This window comes from Condylura cristata, unplaced genomic scaffold (genome assembly GCF_000260355.1).
Source record: "Condylura cristata isolate star-nosed mole 26May11 unplaced genomic scaffold, ConCri1.0 scaffold00001, whole genome shotgun sequence".
NCBI lineage: Eukaryota > Metazoa > Chordata > Mammalia > Eulipotyphla > Talpidae > Condylura > Condylura cristata.
This window is the reverse complement of record NW_004567102.1, coordinates 21029303-21037576: the sequence shown is the minus strand read 5'-3', so window position 1 is coordinate 21037576 and position 8274 is coordinate 21029303.

The window sequence follows — 8274 nt, the reverse complement described above, 5'->3', positions numbered from 1 at the left end:
AAACTCTTATATTATTAAAAATAATAATAATATGCTTTGTTGATTCTTTTCTGCTAGGACTTCTGAAAGCAAACTTCTTAAAACTTCACACCAGCATATGCCACCTAGTGGTATATCAATGAAGCTATTGATGTAACAAAAGAAAAAACAAAACAAAAATATTCCTTTCTTGAAAACAGTAAACTGACATCAAAGCCACGATACTTTTATCCAATATCATGAGTATGAATTTAAGGCCTTATAGGTCTAACTACTAACAAGACAATTACCCAATGTAAATAGGGCTTAATTTACATTGTTAGCCTTCTTTATGTTCCTTTTTCAATTTTAGGATCACCTTTGTGTTATGGTATGCTTTTCTTGACATACTTCTTGAATATGGATGGGGGCAATTTGCTTGCCTTACTACAGTGGTTCTCAAGCTTCAGCAAGCAACAAAACTATCTGGAGGGCTTGTTAAAATACAGGCCAGAGCACAGCTGCACACTTTCTCATCTAGTGGATGAAAATGTGAGCAAAGAATGTATGTTTTTCACAAGTTTGAAGAGGATGTTGCTGCGACTACTCTGAGGATTACACTTTGAGGGCCACCATCTCCTTGTGGTGCAGAGATGGAAAACAAAAACTACTTCAGATTCCCTTGCAGCTAAGGATCTGGATGTATCACCAGCTAGATGTCATTGCCTATGATCTGAATAAATGAAAAGCAGAAGCTAATTTCATATTCCTTTGGCTGTTTTCTCCTGACAAACATCCAGAGGACTGTACATTTCTATATCCAACTTCCAACAGAGGTAGCACCTGGAGACTGGGAGACCCTGGTTGTGACAGTGCAATAGCAACAGCAACACAGATTTGCCAGCTTCAGCTTTTTGTTCCCTGGAGCATAGCTTCAGAGTTGAGCTCTTCACAGCAGCCTCCTAAGCTTGCAACTTCTGGTTTTCAGGGATGTTATTGCCCATAGAAGGTCAGTTTCATGATGTTTTGGGAATCACACCAAAACCCCAGTAAAACATCTGCTTCTTCCCCCTTCAATGATTACATAAACAGCTAGTTATCTTTCTGCTTGTAATTCCTAGTACAGTTTCTGTGCTTGTAGCTGATCTTATATCAAAGAAGCATGCAAAGATCTTAAGGAAAGCTGCAAATTCAAGAACTCTCATCTTGAATCCATCCTGTATAATCATGAGCAAATTGCATACACAGCTATATAAATGGATATCTCTGAACTGAGAATGGTTAACCATACTATCTAACCTAGAAATCCCAAGGTATTTAAAAAAAGGGAAATTTCCCTGAACTTATTCAGACCCTAGTTTGGAAGCTAACTCTTTACTATAGAATAGGCACCCAGTCCTTAAGTGATAAAATATTACAGCCAGAGGGACCTTAGAGGTCATCTAGTCTAATTGCTCTTCCTGACATTCCTGCCCTTGTATAGCAGAAAAAGACATTGAAATTGAGAAAACTTAAATGACAGCCTTTACCTGAGCCCAGGAATTTAAATCAAATTCTTAACAATTACCAACAAGATAAGTGGGTTACCTGATTTATTGGCAGAATAGTTTCTATTTAATGTACTGTATTGTGTATATTATTGTTTTATGTTAATATGTTTCCCATACATTCTGGTTTTATAATATAAGGCCAAGTATGTTATATGAGGTAATGAGAACAACTGCACAGGTAATTGTCATGATATATAATTTAGAGTTCAGGGTATTTTTACATATCCTACACACAATAAACTCAAGTGATTCTTTCCAGTCTTATGGTCAGCAGTTACTGTTGAGGGACACTAGAATGAATTCAATTTATAGGCTAGATATAGTCTATGATGAAGGTTCCAAATGAATCTAACTTGCATCAAAAGTCTGTTGAGCTTCTTGGAAGAAAGATACAAGATAGTCACAGTGATGCAAATTTATTTTTACACTGTGTCACACGTATTTATAAAAAAAAAAATAGCTATCCTAAATCTCTGGAATCCACTTAGCAAAAAAATCAGAAACACAAAATTGTCTAAGTCCATTGAATCAGTGCAGTTAGTGTCTATGAGATACCCGTAGGCTCAGAAATTATGTGCTCAGGAGAGAAAGCATACTTTCAGAAATCGGGGCTTTGTTCTCAAGGAAACAGTAAAGACAGTAATCAAAATGAAATAAAGGCACCCAATGAAGATTCCCATAGGTAAAACTACTTCCTAAGTGGATGTTTGATTGCTCTCAGCTTCTCCTTTTATGTTCATCTTTCTACCACAAAAGCCCATTCTCTGTGGCATTTCATAAGGTTGCTAATGATTTACTGTTGGAAGATGGAGGAGTCTAGAGGGGAGATACACAGACATAGTGTACTTCTTAATGTAGGAGTGCTGGACAGAAATAGATTTTAAGATTCCTGCTCATTAACTTCTATTTGGAAAAGAGTACATTTTCTCAAATCTGTACCTTTAATACTTGATGTATTTGGGTATGCATTACCATAGGAAAAATGTGAGGAAGACAGGTAGCCATTATACACTTCACCTGTCATCTTTTTTACTGCCCCAAAGGTCCTGCAAAGTCACCATCAGAGACACTATTATCATTGGCCCTTACACAAGAGTAATCCTCCCTCCCTCTTTGGCTCTACTAACATTCTCAACTTTTCATAGTAGCTGATATTACCTATACGTTAGAAGATAGGTCATTTAAAAGACAATTCATACTAAAGTATAAGTTACTAAAGTGGCTATCTATTTCCACTTTAAATAAAGTCACTTATTAAGCAAATGAATTTCTAAATTATGAAATTTTAACTTGGATAGAGAAAATGAATTTTACTCCAAATGCAGTTTTACTGCTAATCTGATAAGGGAAAAATTACCCAACTATCATCAGCATATTAATTTGTGCTTCTCAAAAGTTACTACTTTTTTCCAAAATACAGACACAAGAAATATGCTAATTTTAAATTTTAGCAAATGGCAACCAATGAAAATAATAGTCATAATAGCCTCTTGGCTGAATGCCAGCCATGTGACGCACAATTGAACATCATTTCAATTCAGACTGACTTTCAATTATAACCCAAAATCATTTCTTACATTTCAAATTTTAAGAAAAGAAATAGTAAAAATTAAGGCTACCTACAACATTGACCTTAAATAGAAAAAGACCTTAAGTAGAAAAATTAAAGTTGAACACAATTTCCCTATATGCAGTCTGGAAGGCGAAGAACGATAGCACAAACCTTCCTGTTTTCTGTTGAATATGTTATATGACTTAAAAGAAATGTGGCCCTTTATTCTGATATTGCCATTGTATATGAGGGTAATGGCTTGTCTACACTTTCCCAAAATTAGAACTTATTTTTTGTGAAGTTCATAGCATTTACTAATGCATACTTAGATAATATTCCTTTGGACTGCTGTAATGCCATAAAATGTGTGTAAACCAGAGAGGACAATGTATTCTCCAGTCTCTGAACCCTGCTACCTCTGAAAATCTGCCCAGCTGCATTCTGTTTATCCAAAATAGGCAACTGCTGCTCCTGTCTGGGTCATCTAGATCCTGAGAGCATCTGTTGGTATCCATCCTCCAAGTGGTCCTGCTCAGACAGTCACTGAAACTTGAGAGTCTCAAAATGAAGGTGGAGCAAGAAAAGCCAAGAGAATTTGCATGACCAAGAGTTTATTAAGGACAGTCAGACTCTCATGCTGACGAATCATCCCGTAGCCAAGCTCACTTGCCATCACACCACCTGACATTCTGGCTGGCTATCCTGGGGTGGCTGGCTTCCTGTCCCTTACTTTCAGCGATGCTGTCCATCTCCCTTCTCCTCAACTTGTCAGAAAATTCAGAAAGTTTCATTTTTATCATGAAGAGCAATTACAGTTTGTTGCTCTCCTCAGCTCTCCCAGCTATTTCTAAGCCCCATTTTTCATAAGCAAATGTCTTACCAAAGCATTTTGCTAAAGAAAAAAAAGACCCGTCAACTTCAGAAAAATTATTGCATTCCTCTAAATAACAGAAGCAAATATATTATCTATATTTGCTCTTTAACATGAGCTTATATTTCTCAATACAGATATAGACATGTATATGTATACTTAAACTGTAATAATTTTGGTTTAGGCTTAATCTAGGAAGTTTTTTTCAAAAGCCAAATAATATTTTATTAAACTTACTCATAAATTTACATACCCATAGCTTTGGCTGGTTCAATGCTATGGTAGATTTATCTTACTTTAGTGGAAAAATTATTAAAGATCTAAGTCCTGAAAGATGTACCCATAAAAGTTTATTTTGCTATTCATAGAAAACAATTTTAATGTGCCCTGATAGATTAAGTAGGTCAACCTGAAAGAAAACTCAAAATAATTTTGAGTTTAATTTATGATTAAATGTCATAACTAACCAAGGAATAGTCAAGGACAGATTGTGGAAGTACATTTTGAGTATGTTCTTCCCTAACAGTTGACAGAGAACCATAGCAACACCCATTGTTTCTCTAGCTATAATAGATGGCAAAAAGGAAAAATACATAAAAGTATCGATGGAGTCTATGAAAGTATATATTTTACCAGAAAAAGTTTTATGCCTTGGTACTTAAAACCCAAAAATTGCAATGGAGGTACTTAGAATTTTAATTATTCCTCCCCTCATTGATGATTACTTATCAATGCAAATAGCAAAGAAAAAATTACTTTAATTAATGTGCATATTAAAGGGAGGAAGAAACTATGCCTTCATGACTAATGTTCTCTATAAGAATAATTACCTCATTAACCTTACAGTATCAACTCCACCTCATTATCAAGGTCAAATAAATGGATTTATGCATTTCTAAGTGGCAGAAAATTTCATACAAAATACTGAAAGGACTACTAATTCATGTTTGCTATATAAATCTGAAGGATAGTCCTAAAAATTAAATGAAAATGGCACAGAGTCAATATCCTTTATATTATTTGTGCAAGGAAGGAATATCTTCAGATGACTTTTTAACTAGACTCTTCAGTCAACCAATATAAATAAGTTCTAGGAGCAAAACATAATAAAAGAAGGAGGTGTTAATATACTTAAAAAGTACAAGGGCACAAACCATAAGGGCTTTGGAATATAAGATATAACTATAACTGAATCTAGAAAAATTAAATATTGTGCTTTTTTCAGGAAATTATTTAAAGATATGTCAGGATCCTTGGCCTATGGTAAATGAGCATATCAGCAAAAACTTTTAGAAGTAATTATCCTTTCCATTGATGTTAATGTTCTCTGCAACGAATTGAGCATGAACAAGAAATTTTTCACTGTAACTGGACTCCTGCATTTTTAGAAATTGCTGAAAGATAAAGAATGATTGATTTAATTTTTAAAGGTTGGGATGCTGATACAACCTATTGGATTTTCAAAGTCTAAAAAATAACCAACTCAAATATTCTAGAACAGATTTTTATAGAAAAATTGTAAGGATAGTATAGAGAGTCCTCATCTGCTCCATACTCAGTTTTTCCTACTGCTGACATCTTATATTAGTATGGTTCATCTGCCAAAATCAACGAACCAATATTGGTACATTATTATCAACTAAGATCTACCCTTTCAGATTCAGCTTTCATTACTTTCTTCCTAATAACCCTTTTCTGTTCCAGGTTACCACTCAGGATACTATATTACATTTAGTTTTCATGTCTCCTTAAGCTTCTCTCAGTTGTTCCTGAGCTGAGCAGCTTTCTCAGCTTCTTAGACGTTCTCTTTTTGATGATGATGGCAGTTTCAGAGAGTACTGGTTATATAATTTGCAGAATGCCCATCAGTTTAGGTTTGTCTGATATTTATCTTGTGGTTAGAATGGGGTTATGGGTTTGGAGAAGCAAGGGGACACATATGAAGTGCCATTTTCAATAATTCAAGATGTATGTAACCAATATGACTCTGGATGTTGACTGAAGTTATATGACTGGGATAATGTTTTCTACATCTTTTTCTACTATAAGGCCTGAAGCTAATTTTTTTTTTTTAAGATTTATTTATTTCTGCATACAGAACTGGGGTACAGGCCAGAGACTCAGGGTGGCGAAAGACTTCACCAGAGACAGAATGGGAAGCAGAACAGGCAGATCGACGAAGTACACTGCTGAGGGGAGCAGCAGGTGGGTCAGGACAGGTCTGCCACACCATGTGGTCACCTCCAGGGCAGGCGGGAATCGAACTCATGTGGAAGTGGTTTCAGCTTCTTATTGCAGTGCTTCAACCCGCTTGCTACCAGGGAGGGCCGAAGCTAATTTTTTTGTTAAGATTTATTTTTATTTATTTATGAACACAAGGACTCAGTGTAGGCCAGAGGTGTGCAGCATGAGAGGATTCACCAGAGACAGCGTGGGAGCTGAAAAGACAGAATGACTGAGGGGTCTGCTGTGCCATGTGGGTCAACTCTCTGGCTGGGATTGAACCAGGTCCAGTGGCTGCTGATAGTTTGACAGCACTGAGACACTAATCTCCATACCATCAGAGAGGCCCCTGAAGTTAAATTTTTAATAAGTGTGTGTGTATTATAAGATTAGAGTTCCCATCCTTGAAAAATAGGATACAGAATTAGGGACTGGGAGCAGAAAATAGAATTCTACCTTGGAGCAAAAACATTAAGAGAGATCTCAAATATTTTTCCAATTCTAGAGTTTAAGCTTCCATTCTACCTGTATTCTTTCTTGTTAATAGTAGCTGAGTAAATGCAAACTTTATGGTAAAAAGAAACTGGTGGATAGCCCTAGACACATGCCTTAAAGCTAAAAACCAGTCATGATGTTATCCTTGAGAATGCTTAGGTCAGGCTGAACTGATAACTTCTTAAATTTAATTTACTTCTTAAACTTAATTTTTGGAATGATTTCTGGTTTTCCATAGTATTTTTTGCTTGAATGACTTCTGACCCAGATAGAATATCTAACTTACAAGAGTAGAGAGCCTGTAAGCTCCAAACATAAACAAATACAATAAAGCAGTGTGGTAGAAAGTTATAGGAAAGGACAGTGGGAAGAAAAAGGGAGAAACAGTTGGAAATTCATCTTCAAATAGATCACAATCATGGTCCCACAAACACTTAAAAGTTCCCCAGATTTTAGGAAGTAAACTGAAGCTTGTTTTTAAATTATATTATGGTACTGGCATAAAAACTCCTTGTCTTCAGAGACTTAGAGCTTAAAAAGAGGAACAAGGAAAAATTAAATAAATACAATAATTATGGGGAAAACTATCAACTCATCTGGCAGGAGAAAATGAGTCGAGAAAGACTCCATAAAGGTGGTAAGACATGAATACATCTCAAGAAGATAGATAAACTAGATTATAGGGAAATTTAATAACTCTTTTTTAAAAATTGAAAGACTTAGTTTCTCCAAAAATACTAACTCCATATCATTCTTAGTTGAATCACACTCACCCTCCATACACTGACACACCACATTATAATTTAAGCTCTTCATTGATACATCCTTTGTGGTTTGTTGGTGGGTCTAATATGGATAGAACTTGACTTGAGTTATGATAAATGAAAAATATCAGTAAGTAAAAGACAATTACCAAATGCTTGGGCTCATTTGTGGAAAAAAAATAATCAAAGAGAGCAAACTAACAAAGTAATAGTCAGAACTTAAATATTTTGTTCTGATTCATATTTGACAACAAAATTTACTGAGTAAGAAATGGATCATTTAGGGCCTCCATGGTGGCTCACAGGTTAAAGTCTCAGCACTATTAAGCTATCAGTCCAGGGAACTGACCCACGTGGCACAGGAGACCTCCCTGTCTCAGCCCTTTGCTTCCTCTAAGCAGTGTATTTCAGTAGATCTTTCTGTTCTGTTCCCCACCTGTCTCTGGTGAATAATCTCTTATATGGCTGCCGCACCACTAGCCTGCAACCCAGTTCTTGAGTGCATTAATAAATAAAGGTCAATCTTTAAATAAAGGAAAAAAAGAAATGGTCATTTAGGTATGAAACTCAAAACCTATCCATTTGTTCCAAATTATTCTCTATTGAATTCTTGTAGTAAAAACATTCTTGCCCCTCCCCAAGTAATGGTAAATAAAATTTTACATCATCCATTTATGGAATTTTCCCCAAAATTATTAAGAATTTTTGTTCTATATATTCTTTAGTGCTTTTTAACTTTAGTATATTCCCTTGGCTACTGCAGAATGTTTGTCGAATTATAATGGTGCCCACTCTTCCAAGTAAGAACCCTCTTTCTTTCGTAATTTTTACATTTTCAAAGCTTTCATTTTGCAATAAATT